Source organism: Manacus candei, unplaced genomic scaffold (assembly GCF_025592945.1).
Source record: "Manacus candei isolate 608988 ecotype Guabito, Panama unplaced genomic scaffold, ASM2559294v1 h1tg000049l, whole genome shotgun sequence".
NCBI classification, from domain to species: domain Eukaryota; kingdom Metazoa; phylum Chordata; class Aves; order Passeriformes; family Pipridae; genus Manacus; species Manacus candei.
This window is the reverse complement of record NW_026138097.1, coordinates 11,310,132-11,338,055: the sequence shown is the minus strand read 5'-3', so window position 1 is coordinate 11,338,055 and position 27,924 is coordinate 11,310,132. Positions and strand designations below refer to the sequence as shown.

Below are 27,924 nucleotides of genomic sequence, written 5' to 3'. Positions count from 1 at the left end.
TCAGTCGTGCCAAGCAGGGAGAATGATGTGAAGATGGGCACCCATGACACGCTGTAGGCTGTTGCTGTAGGAAAACATGCTACTCCCTAGACTCAAAATAACAGAAGGAAGACCCTAAATCTAAAAATTGGCAGAACACAATGATAACTCACACCCACCTGGCCACTTTACCCTGATCAATTCTCAGCCTTTCCCTCCTCTTCCTTCCCATAGCCCGTGTTTCCCTTCCCGTTTGCTGCCTGCACAGCGCCCAGGGCAGTGGGCCCTACACCTCCTCAACCCTTAGGGTCTGCTGCATCATACTAAATACTCTACAGAATTCCAGAACCCTACTGAATCCTTGGATCTTCAGCGACCACGAGCTGCCGTCCAAAGGGGTTCCAGCAGCAAGTTCCCGCACAAAAGCAGTTCCTCACCTGAGGATGTGGAGCTAAACCACTTCCACAAAATGAAAAGCTGTTGTTAAAAAAGTTTGGTCCCGGCTTTGTCGGGGTTTTGTGGTGATGCTCTGAGATCAAACGGGCTGCAAAGGCAGGGAGGGGCAGGAGCGGGAGTGCAGGTCAACTCCGGGCATTTCACGGTATGGGTGCTCCCTGGGTCCTCGCTGCCCTGAGGTCCGCTCTCGGAGTGTGAGTGTACCTCTGTGTGCGTTTTGCGGGCAAGTCTCCCAGAGGAGGTGGCAAGGATGGGGCGGGGGTGCTCTGAGCCAAGGGGCCATATCCTAGCCTAGGGATGCGGGTCAAGGTGAGGGCGGCGAGCCGCCTTCCCACCCTCGGGCCGGGCTGGGCGGTGCCGGGGGCTGGCTGCAGGCGGAGGCGAAGGAGGAGGAAAAGGCCAAGATATTCCTGAATGAACGGCTCTCTCCTCACCCCACACCTCCGCCCGGCTCCCGCCTCCCTCCCGCCACTCGCCGGTGTCTGTTCGAGGCGCAGCCAGTTTCTATAGCGACGGCGCTGAGCCGAGGCTCTTCCGAGTAGTAACAAAGCCCGGCCGCCCGCTGCCGCGCCGGGGCTGCGGGGGGACGCGGATCCCACTCCCGAGGACACCGCGACAGGTACGGGGCGAAAGGATGCCCGGCGGCGAGGCTCGGGGACCTGCCGCCGGCGGAGAGGGGGTCTCTCCCCGCGGGCCGGGCGGCGGCTGCGGGGGAGAGGGGGAGGCGTCCGTCCGTCCGTCCGTCCTTCCCTCTGCTCGCGTCTGTGGCAACCGATGGACAGCGGGGAGGGGTGCGGGAGGGGAGCCGCAGGTACGCCCCGGGCGGCCCCTTCCCGAGTTGGCCGCGGCGGTAGTGCGGCTCCCCCCGGGTACCCCCCGCTGGCCGGGGCGGCGGCGGCGGGAGGGGACGGCACGGGCGGGCTCCGCGCCCCGGGCGGCAACCAGTGGGCTCGGCTCGCCCTCTGCACCGGGGACAGCGCTTCTCCTCGTCCCTTAAGGTTATCCCTTGATGATGATGATAATAATAATAGTTTTGGTGGTGGTGGTATATATGTAAAAAAAAAATGACCACCTGGAAATGTTGGGGTTGCAAAGTTTCATTTCTTCAGCTTTATGAAGTAATGATAAATAGGATAATAGTTTTAAAATGCACCACTTGGAAAAAAAAATATAAAGGATTGGTATTATACATAAACAAGAAAAATCACTGCTTGTTTCTAGGAGTAAGTGTACCGAAGGGTTTTAGGTAAAATGAGTGTAGCTTTCAGAGTCAGAGTCTAAGATGGTAGAGGTGATAAACATTTGCTTATCTCGTGCAGCCAAGGTTAGGCAAGAATTAGCAGCCCTCACCTACTAATATTAGAGAGTGGATGGGAAGGTCATTAGCAGGTCATCTGCCTGAGCAATGCTTGTGGTGGCTGCAATCAATAACATCCGAATAGTAGTTGGCTGTAAGAATAACCACGCATTTCAGCAGAAGTTTAAAATTCAGAGGAACTTCCCAGTGATAACAGAACGACTGACCCTGCATGATGAGGTCCTGAGGAGCAATCATTATGGTTCGTTGCTGAGTGATTTAGGAAATAAACTAGATAGCGAGGCAAGGCAAAATTGTGCTGTGACTTGTATGCAGCCAGCAGCATATTCTAGATGGGAATCTTCTTGAATGTGAACAAAGGGGAAAAGGGAAATAGTATGTGAGATGAGGAGAGTGGCTATCATAGTTATTGAGTGGTGGACAAGAATTGACATTTTAGGTAATATGTAATCTAAATATCAGATTATTAGAGATCTTAAACTCTATGCATAAGGTAGTATCAGGGCATCAGAACTCAAAGGCTACGCGTTGACTGGAAGAAGTTTGAGAAACATAAGTGAAATGTTAAGTGGAGCTACCAATACCATTTAAGTAAATGATGTGAAAATAGTGGAAGGAGAAGATACAGCAATCTTCAGCAATCATGAATACAAGTAGCATAGAAAATGGAGACAGGCTTCTCTTGCAGAGGATGTATAAATGAAATTAAGTTTTAAATGAGGCTTAATAAAGTTGAAACATTTCTCAATATAAAATTTAAACTAGTAATGTAGTGGTAGATGCAGTGGAATTCAGATGTAGTTTTTTAAAAACAGCAACAACAAAAAAAAAAAAAGGGTGGAATTTCTCAGGTATGTTCATTGCAGTGGTTTGCCCAGTGTTTATAAGTGCTTATCCTTTGCTGTTTTCCAAAGTGTCACAACAGTTGTTCTGTTGAAAAAGTCATAACCTTCTGAATGACCTCTGTTTTTCCATGCAACACTGGAAAGAAAACTCTTGAGTTTGTTAGATGTGTAAAAATGGAGACCTCAGATGAGTTTAGCATGATGGAAAATAGCATTTCAAGACCATACTCTGGGCTATCTGAAATTGAATGCACCTAGCAGGAAATAAAAGGTCAGCTGTGTATAATAAAGACCCGGACACTTCTACTCCCTTAGCTGCATGCAGAGAATGAGAAATATCAAAACTCAGTACGATCTTGCCTTAAAGGCAAAAGGGATAAGTAAAATATATATAGTTACGCTAACAAGTGGCATTTCAGTCCTGAAATTGTTCCTTGTGGAACAATTGCAAACTCCACTAGATGAAGTTTATCAGAGGTAAAAACAATGTAGCAGCTGAGACAGTATCAGGAAAGAACACAATAATTCAGTACAGATAATACATCCTATAATAGAGCCTGACATGCATAAGGGTTTCTGATGGTCTAAACTGTTCTAACAATTAGATCTTAGTCTCTCAGGCTAAGATCTCTCAGTTATGTCACACCTTTCTGATGTTCTTCAGTCCACACTGGGTTTATAAGAAGCCTGTTCTGAAATTCTCATGAAAGCATTTTCTAAAGCTGTGGACTCTGTGCACTGATATAAGGCCACTGCAGGGGTCTGTTTGCCAGTCCCCTCTTGCTGTCCTCAGTCTGAGTTTAACATGTTTGTCTGTATCCTGGGTGTGATGACTAGCTGTTAAATTTTTTTTTCTGGAGATGTACGTGTGCTTGCTGTAGCCAGCAACTATTTCAAATATACAGGGACTGCTGCCTAGAGGTTGTGATTTCAGTCCTTCCAGACAGGTTGCTAAGGAGTATTAGGGATCCTTGGAGAGCAAAGCTCAGGAAATTCTCCTGTGGCCTTTGCATACATTGTGTGCTGAAGCATTACCTATCCAATATAAACTGCTGTTCTGACAGTAATATAGTATGGACTTTATGTGTCACAGTGTATAACACACGACAATTGTGACTTTCTAGTATAAAGAAAACATTTGCAAATGTGAGAGTGCTGTGGTAAGATGCAAAGAGCTCGAGCCTCTTCAAAATGTACCTTAGGTTTCAAATTCATTTGCAAAGACAGATGAAGTGCAATATGTGCAGCTTTTAACCTACTACAGCTCTAAAATTTTTAAAATCCAATCCTCTGTGTTTCATTCAGCTTGGTTTTCCTGCAGAGACGATGTAGCAGGATTTTAGGCATAATCAATGCCATAATTCAACATACCTTTCCTTTTCCCATTTTATCTTTTCCACTGTAGATGGGTGAACATAAACATTCAGTAAAAGTTCAAATAACACAGCAACAGTTAAAGTTTAGTCCAGGTAGTGTGAAAACCTGAGATGTTATATCTCTGAAGTGTTGAGCAGACTTCAAATTCATTTAGGTTCTGTCTGATACTTCTTGCCATTTCCAGGAAATTTAACCAAAGTGTTACAAAGCTGTAGTTCCCTGAAAGACTCAGGTTCACAGGTGTTTTGTAGATATGTATCACATTTTGAAAGTGGCATCTATAAAGATTACTACCACTGGTGTTGCCATATTCAGAAACTGGGGAAATAAATGGAATAGACTGTTTTATCTCTTGGCTTTCCTATCTTAATTAGGAATTGCCCAAGTTATTTGCAGAAATGACAGCCTGCTAGAAAGAAAGGGGTGTGACAATCTGGATTTGAGAAAACCTGAAGGTATATAGAGCTGCAGTGAGGAACAAGATGGGGTTTGAAGTGTGGTCCATGATGGAGATGTAGCCCTGGAGTCAAGGGCCAAGGTGGGAGAGTTACCTGGGACTGGTAGGAGGAGTCAAGTTGAGACGGGAAAGGGACAGGCTGGTGGAGACCCAGACAGGAAAGTCTGTAGATATTAGACTGTGTGCATCAGTTCCTCACAGTCGATGGCCCAGTGAGGTGCTGAAGGCTTCTTTTAGACCTCCTTTTGTAAGCCTTCAAGGTTTCATTGGCAATATCTGTGGCAAAGGGTGTTGGTCTAGAAACCCAAACCTTTTCATAATAGTTTCAGGGCAGGTGGTGTTCCAGGCAGGGGAACTCATCTTGGCAGGCAATTCATGACAAAGAAAGAAAACTCACATTTCGGATGGATGTACTCAGGCAAGAGATGTTCTCTTGTGAACGGAAAGAAAATATTCCCCCCTTGGTGACTCACAAGCAGTGATGAGAGTCTGCTTGAAAAAGCATCTGACCTTGAAGCTTCTGCTGTGGCACAGCTTTATGTGAAAGTATGGCTTGAGCGCTGAGGAGGTACCCTGCAGATGTTTACCAAGAACCTGCAGAAGCCATTTGTCTCCCAGTACGTGATGGGGGACCTGGAGTATTTCCATAGTAGTATTCTCTGTTGAAAACAAACCTACTCAAAACTCAAGCTGATACTGGCTTTTCACTCTTCAAACAATTCCTCCAAGTAACTCTTGAAAAAAAACTTGTTGAGGCTTACCAGTGCATCTACGGCTATTGCAAATAATGTAGTTTGTTTAACTAGAGTTTTGTAAACACCTTAAGCAGAAATTTTGGGTAGTATTTGAATCACCATGTGGGCTGTTGTATAACGTGTGTGTAATGAGGGCTTTTATCTTCCTGGATCTTTTGTAGTTCATTGAGTTATACTTGTGTGCTGTTAAAGTGACAACTAAATGAAAGTAAAAAAAAGTGAACAATGAAGTGTTTGGTGCTAGGTTCACATAGTACAATGAATGAATTGCAGGACCACAAATTAAACAATGAGAGTAAAACAAAGCATTCACTAAATAACCGACTATACTGCACACTCAATGAAGCTTCCTGTGGCAGAAAATGATGTGCTGTTGTATGACTAAAACTGTATTGTAATACATATATTCATTGGAATGCTGATGTTTTGTAATGCTCTTGGATTTGTTTTCAGCGTATTACAGACATTTTACTGCGTCCACTAAATCAAAGAGCGCTTTTGTACCTGGTGCTTTATTCCTGTAATCAAGTTGCCTCTCATTCTCTGGCAAACTAAACAGATTGAGCTCTTTAAAGCCTTCACATGAAGGAGTTTTATTCAGCTCCTGAATATTTTTTTTGTGACTGATCTCACTGTTCTGTGAGAAACTGTCCAGTCGTTCAATGTCCTTTATAGAATGTGAACATCAGAACTGTACAAAATATCTTAGTTTGACTTTCACTGCAGCATAAAAGGTAATGGTATCTAGAGGTAGAACCCAGCTATGTTTCCCTCCTCAACTATCCCATGTTGCTACATCCATGTTGCCGTGATTTGTCCTCTGTGACTTTTACATGTCCCTTCTACATTTCAAGGGGGTTGGACTAGATGACTTTTAAAGGTACCTTTCAACCCAAACTATTCTATTCTATGATTTTGTATTTTTTCAGTTTATTTGTTTTCCATTAAATTGTTCTCCATTCTCAGGGACTGGTTTGATAATTTGAATCTCTGTATCTGGTTGTATTCAGGTGCATTTTGTTTGAATGAGCCCAGTTTGCTAAATAATCCTGTCTTCTTAGATATTTAATTTTCTGCCAAATTTTTGTGTAATCTATATAATTTATCAGAAGTTATTTTATATTTCCTTCAAGTCCAAAGGTGAAAAAATTTATTAGCCTACTTCTCAGCCTCTCATTTAAAACATACCTATTGGATAATCCCTTTTAGCAGGTATTAGTGGAGAAAAGGCTGTGAATTTTTGATCTACATGCTTCATTCACAGTGTGAGTTAGGTATCCAGCTTATGTGAATGGTCATAGCTTTGTCTATAGCGATCTGATATGGTAACAGTGCAGCTAGAAAGTGCTTAAATATTAAAGAGAAATGCTTTTTGAATTTTCTTAATTCCTCATTTTATTTGTATCACTTGAGAAAAGTTGATAGCTGGAAGTGTTCTCTGCATTTTTTAAGATTCAAATGTATTTCTCCTTTCTTCTCTGATATCTCCATGGCAGACCAGAAGTTGTCTTTTCCTTCCAATACGTCTCTGAGATTAAGTCCTTGATGTTTGTGCTATTAAGCTCAAAGCTGACACTTTGAATAACACTTGTTTATGGAAATGAAATATGATCTTACTAGTCAGATCTATGTGAAAAGACCAAAAAGGAGAGCACCTTCTGTCTGTATAGCTTATGTTATTCTTCATTGGCCATTAGGGGGTATTTTACACTCAAAATGATAGGCATGAGTACCTGGTCATTTAAAAATCAGCTAACAATGAAAAATTTCATTTCTAACCCACTCTATCTTTTAGAAATTAGGTGTGAGTATCTATCCAGTAAGATAAAACTGCCCTGTTTATACTGTAAGTTTTTCTTAGCCTGAAATATTAAACTTAATTGTCAAATACCATGTCTCCCACAGGACAAAGAGAGAACAGAGAGCATACCATCGATGATTCATCTGTTTTTGTTATCAGTCATTCAGACCTTTTGGTGATGGATGGATGAATAGATTGAGCCTAAAACTATAAGCCAGCTTGGCAGCTGGCAGGTAAGTCCCTGGAAGCTCACCAAAATACTTTCTCAAGCATCACACTTCTGTTTTATATGTTGTATTTTGCCATATTCTAGAATATAAAATATCGTCTTAAGACAATAGGATCACACTTAAGCATACATCTACTTTCAGTGAAACTTAAGCATGTAGAGACTTGTACATGTGCTCAGGTAGGGATCCGAAGAAGGATGCTTTCTTGGATGGGAAAATAGAGAAACAGTTCTTGCAAGAGTTGGAAAGAGCAAGTCAGAGCTGAAAATTTATGGTGTGCAGGTGATGTAAAAATGATGTAATAATATTGCATATTGATGAATCCCACAAAAATCCCAAAGGAACCAAGTTTCCGGTAAATTTTGTGTCATCTGTTTCTGAAGAATAAGTTAAACTTTCTTACATGACTGCCATGCCATCTAACAGGCAAGTTAAAGCATTTTATAAGCCTGAAATAGAGAAACATTAAGTGCAATTGTGCCTCCCTACCCTTCCCTGGTATATCTCCCAAGATAGTTTGTCCTACAGTAGTGTGCTGTGGTAATGGATCTGGCAGCATTTGCATTAAGAAAATTGTTTTTATGAATATATTGTAACTTGGCCAAAACATCTGCTTCTTGCTGAAGTGTGGTTTTTAGGGTTTGAGGATAGTTTTCAGTGTGTTCACTGGTGTAAATGTAAGGGTTCGGTAGCGAATATTGGCATAGATTTATTAAAATATGAATTCTCATTGACTTTGGGACTGGGGGGAGGGAAGCATATCACAATTACACATAGCAAGAAACTTTCTGGCATGGTTCTTGTATAAATGCAGTTTTGATATTCAGATATGGCTATGAACAAATTGAACAGCCTTCTGAACTTCATGCTGTGTTGAAAATTAAGTCATCTACCTATTTTTCTGTTTCCGTAAAGTAGAATTATTCATGAAAAGAAATGTCAGTTCTGTCAGTTTTTTAATTAATTTTCAGTTTTAATAATATTAATATCATGCTTCCCTCACTCATTTATATAGATAGCTCATATAGTGCATATGTGTGTATTCAGAATCCTTTGTAGGTCTCTTGAGAGGGTAAATTCTCTGTAGTTCTAGTCCACATACATGTGCAGACACACATTTATACACTCTACCTTCTCAAGAGAGCTAGAATGTTTAAAATTATGCAAATATATGTACATGTATATTTATATTTACCAGCCAGACCAAGGGTATAAATTGACATCACAGATACATGTGTGGAAATTTCCTGCATACAGTGCTGTAAATTACTGTACAAAAAGTTCAGCCCTGTCACCTTTTGTTTGCCTGTTGCTCTAGGAAGAGAAACAATTTCACACAGTATGATCAGTAAAGTGCAACTGTGGACATAATTCATGTCCAAAAAAGAAGTATCTGTCCACTGACTGTAAAATAGTAACTTGTAATAAACAATCCTGCTGCATAGTCGATGCCTCCTCCTTTATGCTGTACCACTTTGCACCCCTTTCAATAGCAGTATTATGTCTCTATCCTTAGTTTTTTCACCCCTTTATTTCACTTTTGATCCTGCATGAGTGAAGAAAGCCAACCTCATTGGAACACAGATTTTAATTTTTTTTAAAGGTCTTCCAAAGAGTTGTCCTATACATTTTATTTTGCTGCTCACACATCAGCAGTGTTAGCCAAAGCAGAGATAAACAGCAAAAAGAAGCAAGTAAAAATGCTATGAGAAATAATAACTCCTGGGAAATAAAAAATACACAGTGATCAGCACACAGCTGTTTGTATTGAAAAGTCAGGTTCATATGACCCTGCTACTGCTGGCCCAGAGCTTCTTTGATCATGTTTGAAAGAGTTGCATTTGTTTGGGGATGTTTGGAGGGTTGACAAAGGGCAACTTCAGTGAACATTTGCTTTTATGTTTGTATATGCATAAAATTAAAATCCAAATGTTTATGTGTGTGTTACAGTAATGAACATAGCTGATGGATTCGATTCATTATTTGTTGTTCAAACGTTAGCAATACCTTTCATGGACAAGACACAATAATATGAACTTTCCTGTGCCCAATATAGTGTCTAAACAGATAGAAGTGCAACAAGTAGGGTATGTCAGAAAATTCCAGAGAAGGAGATTAATATTATTTGGCATCAGTTTTGAGTCACAATGGATTGAAGTGGTTTGCTGGGTTTTGTGGGGGTTTTTGTTTGTTTTGGTTTGGGCTTTTTTATGGTAGGGAATATGAAAGCTAAGGGTCTTTCAGGAAGAAATATGAATTATGGGTGGGATTTCTGGACTGACATGTGGATGAGAATGAATTTCTACCCTGACAGTATGTCTGTTTAAATACCTAATTTTGCACTACCAGTAGACACTGAAATGTTTATATCAAATTTTCTAGAGAATACACTGAAGGAGTGCGGAGCACTCAGACAATGGGCAAAGCCTGAAAGACTTACACACAAAAAAAATCAAACTGAACCCATATATTGCAAGATCATATTGTTCTGAGAGAAGAAACAGATCTTGGGAAAGCAATTTCATCAGCATTCATAGCACTAAGCCGTGGCACAGTTCCTGTGAAGCCTGCTCCAGAACTGACGTCATTTGTCCACCATGACATACTAGGCCACTCTAACTGGCACACAAATACTGAGCAGCTGCCTCACACAAATCCAGTTGCATATCTCTAGCAAAAGAAAGACTCTAGTCAGAGATATGAATGGTTATTCACCCATCTGCAAAAAGAAATGCAGTGTGCCAGGCAGCAAACAGCAAGCATCATACATTCACTGATGAGCAAAGTGATAATGGGGAAACCACAGGGAATTGTGTTGATAGGAAATGGGCAAATATTGGGGGTCTGTTCAGCTAAACCCACTGGTTCCAGCGAGGACACTTGACAAAGCTCACTTCCCGTGTACAACTCCAGATGTCCATGAAACTTGGGTTGTTTTTCTTTCCCCCGACGTTTCTTTCACACAAGCAAAGAATGGCACTGACACTAATACACTAGAGATGGTCCACTGGAGGGCTGAGAGGAAGGCAACTGAAGTCATAGAGCGCTCTCTGCCTCTCCACAGTGCCAGCTGCCCTGGAAAGATTGAAGTTAAGAGTTGTGGCAATTGTGTTCCCAGAGCTGGCTTTTAGGCTCTGACAGCCAAGATGTGCACGAGTCACTCCAATTCTAGGATTTCTTTTCATTACATTTGGAACCAAAAAGGGCTGTTGTTAAGGAACAGACAGTATAGAAACATCTTTGATCCCTTGCCTAGACTGGGTGAATTAACTAACTGGTGAATGTCTCACACTGTGCAATCATTATTGTTCATCATTATGACAGGCCGGAAAGAGCAAACATAATAATTAATACACGGCATTGTGATAATGGCATTGTGTCCCAGCTTTAAATTGTTTCAACGAAGCTTCTCTTTTATTTAAGTAACTCCCTGGTAATTCTGTTAAACCTTTCTTTTCTTCAGTCTTGAATCAGCTTTTCAATAGAGACATCTTGTGTCCTCTGGTGAAGTGGGCTTACAGGCAGGGAATGTCTGTGTTTGTATGTGTGTCACTCCCTTTCAAGTACTGATTGTAGAGCATAACTACGACTGATGAATTTTCTTCAAATAGTAGATAAAATTATCCAGCTAGACATTATTCTACAGATGCCACCTGCAGGTTAAATCATTACTTTATTAATGTAATGTTCAAAGAAATATATTGAGCTACTTTTCATGGAATCACACAATGGTTTGGGTTGGCAGGGACCTCAGAGGTCATCTAGTTTCAACCCTCCTGCCAAGGGCAGGGACACCCTCCACTGTACCAGGTTGCTCAAAGCCCCATCCAAACTGGCCTTGAACATTTTCACTTCTTCTGCATTTTCAAAAATGCAGTGTTTTATTCCAGTTAAACAACAGTCACCAGCAAAAATATTTTACCTGTTATGCTTTCTTTTATGAAGATATAGTAGTGCTCATTTTCAATGTGAAAATTGCAATTATCTTGCATTTTTCCCAATATATAGTAACTGATTTAGAAGTATGGAAGGATAAAGTGTGAAGCAACACACTTTATCCTTCAACAATGCACAGTCCCTGGAAAATGGACTGTATGTTAGACCTGCTTTTGAAAATCAGAACAATCAAAAAAGTAATTTATTAAGAAAAATACCTGAAAATGTGATCATTTGTGTTCAAATATGTACACATAAATTTTATCTTTATTTGATATTGCAGTTCATGTGTGATTCAAACAAAAGTACTCAACAGTGAATTTTGTTTGTATGTTTCTTTTGGTGTTCATTCACAATGCCGAGAATGTGTAATGAATAGAATCCTAAAGATGAAGACACACATATGGAAATTGCACTAAGTGCCTCTGCTAAAACTGAGGGCTCTCCCTTAAAGGCCAGCCTCATTTTAGAGGTAGAGAGGAGGTTGCCACCCTCAGGGGTGACTAGACCCCAAGCTATGACACAACTGGCAGTTCCATCTAGGTAAGAGGCAAAATGTCATCTGCCAAACAGTCTGAGGGAGGATTTAGTAAATCATATAGCAGTACCCAACATTTCTAAGCATGTATTCTTTAGTTGGGGATTATGGAAACCAAGTGGGTATTCAGCTGGCTTTGTTTCTCTAGAGCAACTCTGTGATCTGTACTGACCACAGGTAGATGTCAATGCCTGTCAAACTTCTCAAATTTACTGTTCCTTGTGTGGCTTTGAAAACTTTCCTTATCATCTTGTGTTTGCGTTGTATGTGTGGTAGCAATGTGCTTGGTATGAGAGGTCTTGGATCTGCCCCCTGAATGGTGAAAGAGCTAACGGGGGTATGAGTGCGTTCTTCACTGCAAGTCACTGCCCAGAGGGTTTGTGAACCCTCCACCATCACTGGAGACATTCAAAACTAAAATGGGCAAGGCCCTTCAGACCTGTCTTTACTTCTGTTGAGAATTGCAATGGAAACCTTGATTGGTGTGAATGGGGATTGAATAGGTGTAGAAGCACCAAAGTAACAAGAATGGCTGTTGATGGTGCCCAAATTAGAAGGTCATCTAGATAACAGCACACAGCTATGGTGCAGCTTCAGAGGACACCCACTTCAGGAGACAGGTCAGTGAGTAAATCCTGATGACTCACAGAGGTGGGACAGGAAGAATAGATTGTTTGCTGTTGCCTAAAGACAACAGAAAAACACATCCAGCAGCAGCACGTGGTTGCCTACCTAAAAAGAAACCAGAATTTAAGGTGAAGACTGGATAGCTTGCATCCCTTGTCCACCATGTCATTGCAAGGAATGTACCTCCATTATGAATACTGAACAGATTTTTGGTCACATATGCCTTGGTACTTGTCAGTGCATGGAATGGACTGAGATTATCACCCTCCCATTTCGTAGATCTCCCACTGAACTTTACTAAATTGTTGTTACACAGTGTTGCAGTATTGTTTTCTAGACTTTTCAGGAAGTGAGGTTTGAACCAGATGACTTCCAGAGTTTCCTTCCAGTGTAAATTGTTCTGTGATTCTATCACTTGAGTGCAGGAATTAGTGGAGTATGTTCCATGAACTTCACTGCACAGGAAGTAAGATTAGTATAATATGTTTTTGTGGTCCTTTCTTAAATCTTACATTTTTATCTTCATTTGCTCCACCTACCCATGTCTTCACAGGTGAGGATTAAATGTTGTTTTCTTTTTTAAAAATGGATTTGAGTCATGCAGGTACCAAAAAACTAAAAAGCAAAACCAAACCAAAATATTTCTAAGCAAAGCATAAAAGTTAGTTTCACATTCCCAAGAGGGGTTATTTTGACCGTATTAAATAATCTTGTACTTGAAAAGATTCCATGCAGTGTGTCTTTCTGATCAGAAGGCTATAAATCTCTGAACTTCAGGGACCTGAGATTGAAATGTTGTCTCAATTGTTGACTAAGACAGGATCAATGACAAACAATGAGGATTATGTATCCACTTGAAAAAAAAAAAAAACCAGTGCCCAGACTGAACTTTCCAATTTGCAGACCTCATCTTGTTGTGTTCTTTATGATGCTAAGCTGATTGTATGAGCCTGGAGCCACAAATAATCTCTCTCATTCAGCTCTACAGCAGTATTGCTGGACATATAGAATAAAGGCATGTTACTCGAAATTATGCACATCTGTCAGCTCTACCACAGACCAGGAGTTGTGCTTCTTGGTTTGCTTGTTGTCTGAGAAAATACTGTTTTTTTAAAAACACTAAAGGATCTGCTGTGACACCCCCTCATACCCTTAATAGAATTTTCTGTTAGATGAACCAAGCCATTTGTCATGTTGGTGGTCTTACAACTCAGGAAGTAAATGTTGTACAACAAAATAAAACAGTTTTCTCCTGAACTCTGCTATTTCAATGTAGCTATTTTATGGGTATTTCCAGTGTCAAAATTACATGTTGTTCCTACATACTTTCCTGCTCTGTCATTCTGTTACTATTTATCACATTCGTTCTCATCAGTGTGGTGGGCAACAGAAGCCATATGTCATATCTCCATTGCTTTCCATATTCAGATTGCTACCAAAATTTCCCATGATCTATTCTTGTATAACACTCAAAATTTTCCTCACCTCCCACCTCTGTCTGTGCCTTAATACTTTCTTACTTTGACTCCTGTAAAATGTAACATATACCTTGTAACCTACACTTTCTTAGCTGACTTGACTCTTCTATGGCTTCCCTTCCCCTTATCTAAACACCCTGTACCTTTTTTGGCCATCTTCCTAAAGTGTGTAATACTGTATCTTTGAAATTCCCCACAAATTCATCTTGTGTATCAGCTCAAACTTGGTTTTATGCCATTCAGACCTTCTCCCCCCATACGTGCTTTCTGCTGTATTTCCTTAACGTGCCAATTTGGAAAGCTTTTTCCTGAATTTTCTTCACTCACACTTAGCTCTCTCTATCCACTCCCTACATAAAACTCATCATACTGCTGAAGTCTTTTCTCTAATTCACAGCTCTCTTCTGTAAGAATCCCAAGACTCTCAGATAGCAATCTTGTAAATTGCATTCTGTGCTCAGTTACACTCAAGCCACATCAGTAACTCAATGGAACTGAGCTAAGTGGCTTTGCACAAATATAAGCAAGAGTAAGATTTACTTCAGAGTGCTTAGAAAAGATAGTGAGCATTTACTTAGAAGGTCCTTTTTTTTCCCATTTAGGTCTAGTGCTTAATGATGTGGTTATTAAGGTGTTGCTGTAAGATGCCTTTTACAGTCTTTAAAGAGAATTATAATGTGTAGCACTCTACTTTGTTTCTCTGAGTAGCTAGGTTAAAATCTTGCCATGTGAGGTAAGGATTGCTGTTGATGGTGAGTGGGATCTCAAGTTCTTTCAGAACCACTGGTGTTACAAGCCAATGGTTCCACCTGGTGCGTTCACAGAATATGAGACACATCTGAGTCTGCAGTGTCTCATTCGGATATGATACCAAGTCTATGTGAGTGTATCAAATACTTCATTCACATAATGTTTGATCAGTAAGTCCTTCAGACTTGATATCCTGCCAATGGGGCTGCCACAATTCATGTATTCATAAACAGTGTCCTTGAGATCTTGTCTGCACCTTTCTGCACAACCCAGTGTATTAAAAGAACTTTATCTTTTCGGGGAAGGGAACAGTGTCCTGCAGTTTTTATGAATGACTAGATGCTGTCATAGTTGTTTACTGATGATGTTCCCTAGTTGAAGTTATATATTATGAAGCACAGTTGTTTCCAAGATTTAATAATACGGCAATTAAAAAAAATAGTAATTTTTTTTTAGTAACAGAGCCAAGGAGAAATTAATGGCTGTTTGTGTCACTTTTCTAGTCAATCCAGTATGACTTTTGCCTTAGCAGGGATTACAAATTAAGAAATTGAATAAATGAGGCAGTAACAAATTTTAGAAACATCAAAAAAGTTTCTGATCTATGAAACAACAATGAAGAAAAGCATACAGTATTCTACTAGTGCTTAATCCTACCAAATTTCTCCCTGTTACCCAAATAAATAAGAATTCTGCCTGAAAGGCCTGCATGTGCATCCTAAGAAAATGTTTATATCCAAGATTTATTTTCTGCTGTCATTTTCCAAGGTAAAGTCAGTGACAAGATTTAATGAACAAATCCCTCAAGTAAAGTTTTTCTCAACACTTCTTTAGAGCTACAAGCAACCATAAGGAAAGCAACAGGAAGAAGACTTTTTTCCCCAGACAAAGGGCTCTTTTAAGACAAACCAATGTGATTTGTTGACATATTTGCAAGTGTTGCACCTCATTTGGTTGAATCACTCCTGATTTATACAAGAGGATCTCTGTCGAATGGATTATCAATATGCCGTATTGCCATTTTGCTTATCAAAAGAATTCACGACTCTGGCCTAAAAGGAGAGAATGATTTTGTTGCTGTACTGTGCCATAAATACATCTCTAAAAATGCTGTACAGAGCTTTTTATTTTATGCAGTTGAGTGGGATCATTGAAAGCTAGAGATTTGGCATTGGCAGAGTGATATACTATCACCTTTTGCTGTGGAAAAGGAGTGCTTCATTAATAAGGCAAAATGGATACTAGGGTTGTCTAGTGAATCTACTTCACATAAAATTCACTGCTGGAGCAGCTGCTTCTCCCTCAGTCCACCTTTGTCTTATGATCTGTCCATATAGCAGTGTTCTGTGAAGCCCACTCAGAAACAGGAGTCTCTCAGGAGAAAAATCATGAAAGTTCAAGTTTCTCAAGCCTTCTAGTGTAAGTCTTGTCACTTCAAACACACAAGACATTTATGGGTATAAAAAATTTTTGAAAGGTATCTGTATGGAGGAACACAGACATAATGTGAATAATGACATTTGCATAAAATTTTGAGTAAATAGAAATGAAAGACCCCGTTTTCTGTGGTTACTGATCCTCCGAGATACCCAGTTCAAACTGAGACGTATCTAAGCCTGGAAACTGAGAAGGAAAGGTACAACTTTTACTGTCTTTTAGGTATCTCCTATTGCATTTCAAAATGTAGCTTCTGTCAACACTCTACGGTGATGGCTTACAGATAGGCAAGATATATTGGCACAGGTTATAGAAAAGCCTCAGCATATTAGCACAGGATGATAGAGTGGGAAATGGTACATAAGGTTGACTGATTCTCCTACAAGACAGATTAACTTAGCTCATCCAGAACTGCATGTTATTATAGCTAGGTTGGATCTGGCTCAGTTATGTCAACACTGCACTGCAGTTTAAAGTGTAGATGTACCCACTGTTGCGAAATATATCCACCACAACTAATGGGAAATACCCCTCAGAATGCACTTTCTTTGAGTGCACCTTCTGAAAGAGCCCTCTAGAAGCAGAGAAGGACAAATATGAGCTCAGAAACTCTCAACTAATATTGTAATCATTTGACTCTGGAGCAGAATTGGATTTTAATCAATTTCACGGAGTTCCTTCTGTCAAGAAACCAAGCCAGAGGAAAAAGGTATATTAACTTGCTGTAAATTATGTGGTCTATGTTTGCAGAGTTGCGAAAAAGTCAGATTCAGAGTGGATGCTATCCTGCCTTCTGCGCATCTTTCTCGTATTACTTTTTGGAAAAGAGACTTACATAGTAGAACTTTCAGAAGCCTTATATTCACTTGCTTAAGTAAAAGCAGAGCAGAGGAGATTGATTATTTAAAATGTTTTGAAGAAAACTGTCATTTAAAACATCTGGTACTTTAAGATGTTCCTGGTTATGTTTCGGTTCTATCAAAAATTCTTTTCTTAGTTAGTAGAAGGCAAGAAATGCTTTTTAATTTCCTGCTTTATTCCATAAGCCTCAGCCAAAGTGTTCATTTGTATAGAAAACCTGATATCCTTGAGAATACTCACTAAAGAGCTGCTGTGTTGATGTTGTAATTTTTATTACATTAAGTGAAATTCAGAACTTGTTAGTGTTCTATTTTCTAGTTTTTCTAGCCTTGTACTATGTGTTGCAAAACATTTAAACTAAAATCCCTATTAATTATTACCAGTTAAGAATATACCAATACGTGGTTTCAGTTACTAATTTACACTAAACCAGGTTAATAGGCAAGTGTAATGAATCCCTGTGGACTGTGTTGCTTTTTAAACTTTTAGAATTACATTTTATGTTCTTTCTATCTGTTTTGTGTTAGTTGCTTTTTTTTTTTCTTTCTAATTAGTTTAATATACAAGCTGTTTCTGAATATGCCTTGATTACTTCCAAAATTTCTGAAGCATACTTTCCTCTCATGCATTTTGTATTTTAAATGTGCTCAACTAGCAGACTTCAAACGTTTTCATTTAGTTTAACCTTTCAACCATTCTAGTTACAAATGGCATCAAAATGCTGTAGCTCTGCTCAAAGCAAAGACAGTTTCATACCCTTCATTGAGTTCGTGAGACTTGGTCAGTGTAACTCTTTAGGATGGTGGGAAATTCATAAAGTCCAGGTTGTCCTTGTCCCAAGATAGAATTATGCAGCACTTCCTGAAACACATTTTCTAACTGCAGATTTTCCGATTTTTTGCAGGTTCATATTGATACGATTTAGACCTGATTGGATTTGCTGCCACGGCAGTAAGTGGCAGTATATTTCTATCAGAAACACATGTGAGGGAGGTACACAGCATTCTTAACTGATTCTGATACATGCTGTGAATAAATTGCAGCATCTTTCTGCTCCTCTTATGCCATTCGAAGGGCACTCCAGGCCTGAATGTGCTCACAGAAGTAGGAGACCCTACCCACAGGTCTCAGGGTGACCCTGGTGACCATGATGCCTTCAGAAACACCCAGAGGATATCATATTTCAGCTCATCCTCACAGATTCCTATGTGCTTTAGGGATGACATACACACAGTAAGTGGAGGTGATTTTTCTTTTGTCCACTGAATAAAATGTGACCCAAAATCTGAGGTCTGGTGAGGGCTAACCCTTCAAAGCTAACTCTCCAAAACTAACTCTCAAGGAGACATTGAGACTACCAATGGAGAGGATCTCTCTTGGGAAAGCAGTCATACCGAAGTGTCTGCTTACAGAGTGTAGTCTCTATATTATTGCTGTATGTAGAGTCTCAGCCCATAAGGATTCTGTCCTTTACTTGAAGTATTCCATCCAGTAGCACTTCAACTCTCTCTGAGAGTTCAGAGAATGGGTTAAAAAGTACCACATTGCACGGCTAAATAACATGTTAAAAGCAGAACAATTCATATCAATCCCTCTGAAGTTTATGTCCTTTACAAGCATTAATCTCAGTAAGCAAGTCTCACCAGCAGAACACTCTGGTGATTCTGAGATTGGTTATGTAGCAATTTATGGAGGTCTGACAGTCCTGGATCAACCCCAGTAGCTACAAAGATGCTTCCAGAGTAATACTTAAAGCTACTCTTGTTTGATATGATCCTGTATTCCTTAAAGGAATGGAATAAAAGCTGTGTGTATCATTTGACACAAATTAATTTAATTGCTTCCATCCACTTTTTAAATGCATGCAATTTTATTTCACGTACCTGCATCTAGAATGATGGGTGTGCATACAGTGACTATTCATTGCATATGGTGTATAAATCAGGCCAAATGGACTTTTTCTCACGAATACTTTCTAAGAGGGCAGTATATGTGACTGTCAAAGTAAATGCCTCCTCACTGACACTTGTCCATTGGGATCATTCATTTCTCATGAAGGCAATTGAAGACATACAACTTTACTGCAAGATCTATTGTATTTTTATGGCATCTCAGGGTTTTGTGTTTACCTTTTTTTTAAAATACATCAATAAGATTTTTTGAAAATTTTTTCTTAGTTACATCATTGATACTCTAGTGATTATAATGATGTTATTATAATAATAGATATAATAATGTCAAGTTAGGAGGGATTATATGTCAACTATTGCTATATTGCTAAAATAAAAATAATTTTTATCCCAGTAATAACTATTTTTAGATGTGTGCTTTAAGTGAACAGTTTACTGCATCCAGGTTAAAGTGTTGTTTCTTCAGACCCTTACTTTTCAAGATATTAGTACTTTCTGCAACATCAGCTAGATTGGATTTTGCTTACCAGCATTTCAAAAAGGACATGATGTTGGAAGACCAGGTCTGGAAAAGTTGTTTGTAAGTGGAAATCTGTATTGGATTTGGAATATTTTGACATTCAGTTTTCGAACATTCTGTGACTGAAGTAACTGCAGTTGTTTTTTACCGTTTCCTTTCTGCACAGGATAACATGCAAATATCTGAGCAGTAGTTAAATGAGAAAACCTGGTTACCAAATATATGTAAAGAATACATAAAATTCAGTATCAGTACTGCCCTGTATAATGCCCTACCCTTTTTATTTCCTGTTTGCACTAATCTATTGAGATAAAATAGGCAATATAGTAAAATCTTTATGTATACTCATATCCTCAAAAATGTCCGAAACAGAATGAACGGAGTTAAACATACTTGTATTAGATGGATTGTTCTTAATGACAATAGAAAAAGCAAGCAGTACACCTTCATTTCTAGTCAGTTCTGAGATTGTTTTCAGCTTCATTAGAACAAAGCTAATGCCACACTTACTTTCTATTTAAGTCTTATTTTGAAGGTTAATTGGAACTTACTTATAATGCATTAAAATGATTCCCATGTGTGAAGAGGAATTTCTCCCTGGGTGATGTAATCAAGTTTAATTTTCTGTAATTTTGTCTCACCTGCTCCCTCCCAAATTATATAACATAGCAAATATGTCCAAAGAAAGGAATTCTGTCATATTTTGGGGATCTTACCTTTTGAGTATGTCACTTCATGTCTTCCAGCACAAGTAATTTTTATTAAAAAAGTAAAAGTTATTTGCTTGCATTTCTGGACTTATTTTAGTTACTTACATTCAAGCATACAGTAGCTAGCAAAGCAAGGATGTAAAATTCTACAGTGCTATCATCATGTGTTCTGAAACCTAATACAAAGTCATATTGGCTTTTAATAATGTCTAATATAAAGAAAAATGCTAGACATATCTGTTGGTCATATAATTAAATATTTATGCCTGTATTAAGTAATACTGGGAAGCTTTTTATTTATTTATAATTTTGTATCTTTCAAGTCATATTCTAGAATCCATGTCCTAAAGTCTGTTCAATTCTCAGAAGAGCTTCTAAAGGGCAAAACCACTAGAGCAGAGTAACAGAACTCTATCTTATTTGATAAAACTGCCAAAACCCACCCCTGCTACCAAAAAGGAGAATGTCTAACCTTTCCCTGCAATAATAGTAAGGTCATGAGTTCTATCGTGAAATGTATTTTTACTGGAGTAGATCATTTATTGGTGTCAGAGTCATAAAGGAAAACCCACTGGCAGTGAGAAAACCATACAAGAGAAAATGCTAAAACAGCTCAAGCAAGCAGGTTGTGAAACAATTAAAAATAACTTTAAAGGAATTAATTCTCTTTAACTAGTGTATTTCCAAAAATAAAACTTACCGTGTTAGATACAAATTTCGAGCCACCTCCTTTTACTTATCAAAGTAATCTAATTAAGCCAGTTTAAACCAAGACAACTCATAAGAGCTCAGATCCTTTGTCCTTTATTAGTTTTATTCTTAAAACAGCTGCAAAGCAGCCCACAACCGTATGTCACATTAAGAAGTCATTCGGCATATTGCTATATAAATAGCTCATGAATTCTATATGAAGGAGAGTTTCTTCTTAAGAAATATTGGAAGAGGGTTTGCTTTTGCCTACAAACCTAAATAATAAAACATTATTTTCTACACCATAGTCAGTTTTAAGATTCATATCAATGCTGTAGTAGCCCGTAGCTAGAAAGTGAGTAATTGAGAATAGTAGGATTTCAATAAGGCACTCAATGTTTATTCATACCATTTTCTACTACTACCTGACACATAATGTGAGTTAGTGGAATAATGGAAAAGTATTGCAAATTATGCTGTTAAAAAGAAATGGGATCTGGTGATATTGAATGTGCACATGCAAAGGATGTAGAAAGTACCCTAAGAGCCAATGTCACTATTGTGAATTAAGTGAACTCTGCGTTAGATGAAAATCTCCCTGCTTACTTAATAGTAAAAAAAAAAAAATTTGACTGTTTTGGTTTTTTTTTTTAGTCTGAGATGACACATTAATATTACATGACTTCTGAACTAAATGAATAGAGACCCATGAATTCCACTTCAAATATGAAAAACTATAATTTTCTGTATTTTGAAGTTTTGTGACATTATTGTAGAGGATTGAGAGAGATCAAGAAAGGACTCTAAATATTGTCACAATAACTTCTGATAAAAATGCTTCTGTTTTGTATTAGTGTCTTGTGAAGCAGTCAATAATAGACAACTTTTTGCTATATATGTTGCAGAGTTTCTCTTTCGCGCGTAGTTATTGGAGGAACAACCTCATTACCTATGCCGTTGAAAACTAAGTTTTTGTGAAAAGAATGAAGGCATTTTTCATAGCAGTTTATACAGCTGACCATAAACTGAGCATGGATCAGTATGTCACATTCTGTAGCTCTGGTGCAAAGTCTCGCATTGATTGGAGTCGACAGGGAAATACCCATTGTTAAAACCCATCCACTGTTAGCAGAAATGTGGCATGAAACAGGTTGAACATGTGATAGCTGCTGGCACTTTGAATGTAGTCTATTCAAATGTCAGATTAGTAAAGCATTTTGGGGTGGGTTTTTTTGCATTGTGCTTAACGCAAGCTGGAAAAATCTGGTGCGATGGTCATTTCCTGCTGAGTCAGAATGCAGCAAAACTGCTCAAATGTGAATGCAGTGGCCTACAGGAGATGGCTCCTTTCTGGTCTGTGTTGGAGAAGAGATTGCAGCTTGTTTGGAAAAGTAGAAGTGATCAAAGATCTTCTATGACACTTGTGAAGGAAAGTATTTTGATATGTTTTTACAACTCTTCTTTCAAAGCACAGTTTATCTCTTTGGTTGCCTTGCCTTTGGTGTTTTTTTTTTAGTGAATTGCTAGCATTTGTGAATATGTGGTTGCTAGAAGAGATAGCACTTCAGAGTGTTTAGCGCATAATATTGAAAGAAGCTTAAAATCAACAACAGATCTATAAAGATAACTGGATTATGTTACAGAAATAATTTTAGTAAATGGGATTTACCCAGTATATTTCTCTAAATGAAAATCTTAACATATGGGTATTTCTATCCAAACTAGAGAAGTTGGACTACTTCCTCTCTTTCAGAGAAAACAGACTGAAAAATCTCCCAGTTGTATTCCTGCTCTACTAATTTTGTTTCCCTCCTTTTCACTAGTTCTTGCCCATGTGGAGAAGAACAGGCTTTTCTTGTGTGCTCTCAAGTGAACCTTAGGAAGAAGTTGTTTTTCTTGGAAAGTAAGTTTCTCTGTATCTATTTTTCTCTCTACTTCCCTTCTCATATTTCCTAAATATGCTTGGTTTGCATGTAGAGGAAACTTTTAAAACCTTTGAAAATGCTGCATGTTGGTTGGCTCCATGGATGATATCTTATGGAAGTTCCTTGCTGACCTCATATATTCATTTTAGGTTATATGTGAAATTTTGGCAAATTCCCTGAAAAAAAAATACTGAAAGAAATGAATGATAAAAGGTTGGTCTGATGAACTAGGCAAAGATGATGTCTCATTAGGGAGCAGAAGCACAAATTTCCCATTTACTTTGCCCTGTCAGAATGACTGAGCTCCAATATTGAGAGTTTCATCTACAAGTAATTGCTTCTGGTCTCTCATGAACACTTTGTCTACACAGTGTTTGATAGATGAGTGCAAAGAAGGGCCATAACATGTTGCAGAGCCCATTCACCTTTCTTTCCATGCCTGGGAAGAAAGCCTGCAGTTGCAGAGCAGTAATTTGTAGAAAACTGATCAATGGCCAGTGGCCTGTTTGGGCTGATGTAGTCCTGTGCACTCTGTCTGGCCATACCTGGGACCACACATAAGAACTTGCTATTATTTATTCTGTCTCGTCCTGTGGGTCGCCTCCTCTTGCTCTCAAGGGAGGATATTCCCCCTGCTTCTGGGACAGCCCTCCAGCAGTCAACTGGAGCACTGTGAGGACTGCTGGTGATCTTCTGCCATCCAGAAGATGCCTCTCTGGCTTCAGCTTTTTTACCTTTTTAGTAAAATGTTCAGGTAGAGAAGTTTGTAAGGTACGGGAAGGGGAAGAGAGGGAGTCACAGCTTAAGCAGCAATGGGAATGATGGATTCACTCCTGCAGTGCTTACTCAGGACTCTTACAAAAGACAAGTGCTTGTCATAGTGTAACAGATGTGCTTGTTCTTGAATTAACTGCAGTGGATGCTGTCATCATTGTACGTGTCTAGTAGTTAATATTTTGTTCAGAAAGCTGCTATGTGCTACATATTAGACACGGGAATGAGAAGTTCTGCAATTGGATTGCGTTGATCTCATCAGATAGGTTCTGTGGAAGACAAAATATGAAAAGGTCTCTAGGTTTGCTTGTAAAAATGAATTCATATATTAAATGAAAGAACTAGTATCTAGGAGCAGTGTTTAACTATACAGACAAATGTCAGCCTGATTCCTTACTCAGTAACGGACAAAGCTTCTCAAACAGATCACATAGAGTGACTTCAGGATACCAAAGCAGTAAATCATAGAATAATTTGGGTTAGGAGGAATCTCTGCAAAAATCCTGTTTCCTTTGCTCACAGCAGGGCGAAATTCCAAGGTAGACTGGCCTGACCAGGGTTGTATCCACTGAAGTTTTCAATATCTGTAAGGCTGAAGATTTCATTTCTACCTATCTTGACACCTGTTCCAGTGTTTGAACACCTTGTGAAATATTTTTTTTTCTAGTCTCTAATTGAAGTTTTCCTGGCTACAACCTGTGTCTGTTGGCAGGTGAGATAAGTCTATCTAAAATAAGTTCAAGTGGAAAACTGGACATAAGGAGTGATTTAAACTAACAACAGAATTAATAAAAATAAACTCAGTGCTTTCAAAATAGACATGGGACCTCACTTTGACCTCCAATCACTAGCAATTTTTTAGTTGAAGAGAAAGAGGTTAGGCTCATCATAGGACTTGCACTCAGGACTTTTTACTTCACTGCCCCCTGGATGTCAAGGTCAGAAAGAAGTTGCAACTACATGCAAGTTGTAGTCCAGTATTTTAAAATAGCCCAAATATTAGTGGAGTATTGGAGCATGTAATAGGGACATACCTTCTCACGGTATCATAAAAAACATGTCCCGAAGAGGAGGACAAAACATGAACATATAGACACAATCACTTTTTTTTCTGTGTAGTATTGCTTTCAACACACAACAAGGAGAAGTATGTGAATTGTCACCTTTTTGGTGAGGGAACAGGATTCAGAGGGGCAGCAGTTAAGCTATTGCATTCTTTAATTTCTTATTCTGCCTGCTTCCAGTGAATACCCACCTGGGAGGCATGCAAAAGAAAAGCTAGAAAATCTTTCACATAGAGTAGAATTTGCTTGAAGACACAGCTGGCCATATTTCTCAAGAAACATTTCATTTCCTCAAGAAATAAGGATAATTTGAAGTCAGATTTCTATAAAATCCTCAGTTTCCTTATATTTTGAATAAGTCTCTGATCAGAGAACTTTTTAGGGTATGTGGTGTATTTAACAGAAGGGCAGCATTATTTAAATTCGAAAAGGTGTCAGTTCCCAGCAGAGAAAAAAAAAGAGAGCAGGAAAGTGGGTGTTGAGAAGGAAAAATAAAAAAATTCTGTAAGAAATCAGAAAAGCAAAAAAGTCAGAGGAAGCATCTAAAACCACCACAGAGCTGAGAAGGTAAAAAATGTATGAAGAGCATTAATAAGAACTGGTGATTGAATTTTAATTTTCAAAGAAAAAGACTTTTAAATAACCCATAGTAGTAAGCAGTGTTCACACTAGGACACATAAGGAGAAATCCAACATCTAAAGTTAGCCAAAGAAAAAATAATCAATGATGTTTTATTACTGATGGATATGTTTTGTAGAGACTCTGTGAAGCGTCTGGTACAGAACATTAAAGAAAAAAAGTCTGAAAATAATTTGTAGACTATTTCATGACAGAAACTACAATAGGAGGATCATTGTGCTCTGGACATGGAGCTAATAATCCCAGTTTAGCACCTGGGGCACTGCTAGTCCCAGGGACTTACTATTCCTTGTTTTAATGCTAAATGTTGGCACTTATAGGAGCCATATAGGAAAACACATTCAGTTTGAAAGCTGATTCAGAGGGAAGTGATCCATGTCCAAATAGAATTGGTTGGAAAGCAGGCTGGTTTTTGTGAAAAGCTGGTCATACTAATTAGAAAGATAAACACTAAAATACAAAGATTTTTCAAGTTGGGAGTTTTCAGAGAAAGGTCATAATTTTCGATAAGAAGCAGACACATTTTCTGGAAGATTTTTGGTTTATCATGAATCTAGTCTTATATCATAGGACAATGTTTGCCAGCCTTAGCTTGTTAATAATCCTAATTCACCTCAGGTATAGAAGACAAATGATATTCAAGAGGTAAAAGTTAAAAACAACTGCTTTTTTGTTTAGTTTCTTAATTTTTCAGCAGTGCTTTGCCTTCCTGTAGGCTGGCATTTCACTTTTTTTGGTCCATTTTGTGGTTTCTTTATCCTTTGGAAAGTTAGCATCTCATGACATTTATATCTACTTAAAAGTCATCTAGAAGATGATATTTGGAATGAAATAAAAAGAGGAGTAGAAATTAATAGGGAAGTATGCAGTGTAACAAAGGATAAAGGATAGGTTATAAGTTCTGTAGAAGATGTTCTTTTGGTGTCTTAGATGATGTTTAGCTTGTACACTTTGAAAACTGTGGATGGTTGGTCTTGTGTTTGCCTTGCCTAATGGAACACACCACAAATGTAGTCACAGTACAAATAATAAAAACAACAGTCAGACAGAGATGAAAACATTTAGGCCACTAAAGAAATAAGTTGGAAGAGGCAGGGAAAGAGTTATTGAGATAATTGAATGGGGAGGGGGCCATGTCTCTAACAATTCTTACAGAAATATGTGGGGTTTGTTCACTATGTTGTCATGGGTTTTTTGTTACTGGATTGTCTGATGTTTACATCTTTGTTTTAAAATCCAGGAGATGAGTTTTAGAAATTATGTTGCTTATAGAAGTTATATATCCTTCTCTGTTATGTCTTTCCATTCTCTGATGGATTTACAGAAAGTTAAGAGAGAGAACAGAAAATACTTAAAGCACAGTAAGAAGAAGAGGCCCATGAAAGAGACTTTACTGTACCTGATGGTTGGCAGGTAAAATGTATTGATGGAAGGATAACATTGCTTAAAAGAATTGCTTCCTGCATTGACCTCAAAAAAAAAAAAAAAAGGACAAAGATCTGAATGCTAGGAGTGAGTAAAAACTTCCCTAGGAAAAGGTAAAGGAATCAGACATTTACTGAAATGCGTAGTCAAGAAATAAGTTTATTGAAAGAGGCAACTTTTTCATATTCAGTGTGCGTGATATTAATTGATAATGCAAAAGGCAGCCAGACACAAGTGCTGACCCCATCATTTGACTGTGGCAAGTTCCCTGCTACTCTAGCACTTGAAGACATGAGTTAGAAAGCATGCAAAATGCAATGCTGTGATATGCCTGAATCTCAAGCAAGTTTTTGTCTTCTGTCAGATAGAGCTGCTTTTTTAAATGCTGGTGACTTTTGATCTCCAGAGTATATAGTCCTGATTAATTTCTTGTTTATAATACAAGGACTGTTTCCTGAAGTCATGAAAATGCATGATTACAAAATATGACATTTGTTTAAGGGCAGCTGATGGGTCTGGTAGCAAAACTGCTGCGCAGAGTGGGCATGCAGCACCGCAAGTGTGCCACAGACCTCTCCTCAGCTGAGGTGTGAAACAGCTGTCACAGTCATGAAACACTCAAAAACCAGTGCATCTGGCAAATGCCCTTGAGAGACACGTTAGCTTTCACCCTAGCAGCCACATATCCAAGGAGACATTTGTTGCAAGCTAAAGAACACTCATTTTTGTAATCATGTGCCCCACAGCTGGGTGGAGAAAATGAGCTGTTCCACAAGCAGAAAAATTAATAAAGCCTGATCTTTTCCAAATTGTACCTAGATCCCCACATAATTCTTTGCAATAACCCCAGCCCTCTTTCATACCTACTCCACTCCCACAAACTCTTTATTTCCCCAGAATATCACCAGTTTCCCCCTGGGTTGTACTCCTCTCTGGCTTAGCAACAGACAGCATGTTGCCCGTTCAGAGCAGAGAGAGGGGTTTGCTGGCTGGCCATTACCCCCCAGGATAAAATGGTAGATATCATAAATATCTCTCCTCTACCCAATTGCCAGTGTTCATTTCCTTTCAGAAACTTAATTATCTTCAGTACTGTGGCCCCTCTGCTGATTTGTTTGAAATTGGTCAGCGGGTTCACAAGTTACCAGGAAAGACCAAAAGCTCCAGGAGTCGGGTCTCATTTCCTTAGGAAACCAGAATTTAAACAAACTGTCACAGGTCAGTGATCAGATTGCATCTTCTGCTGAGAAATTCATGGGCTGAGCCAGTCAGAGCTACAAGTCTAAAACAAATCTGTGCAGCATGATGCCATTTTATCAGCATGACTGTTATATAGGCCCCATATGCCACAGGAAAAAACTACCTTAGAGGTACTTTTAGCAAAGAAAGCTGATCTTGTAAAAAGTAAAACTTGTATATTT

At 38.8% G+C, this 27,924-nt stretch overlaps 1 protein-coding gene across 3 annotated transcripts in view; it reads left to right on the top strand.

The window, feature by feature from the left end:
• Positions 1-552: 552 nt before the first annotated feature.
• The window catches only part of RNF182 (ring finger protein 182), a 37,126-nt gene continuing 9,754 nt past the window's right edge, over positions 553-27,924 (top strand). The window contains exons 1-4 of one of the 3 annotated variants that reach the window (XM_051799272.1): positions 553-1,054; positions 7,093-7,221; positions 22,499-22,578; positions 26,403-26,616. The gene's annotated coding sequence lies outside the window, so the exon portion shown is untranslated. Of the gene's footprint in view, positions 1,055-7,092; positions 7,222-15,918; positions 15,967-17,749; positions 17,797-19,186; positions 19,336-22,498; positions 22,579-26,402; positions 26,617-27,924 lie in introns of those variants that run through there. The other 2 variants (XM_051799273.1, XM_051799271.1) reach the window with 2 other exon arrangements.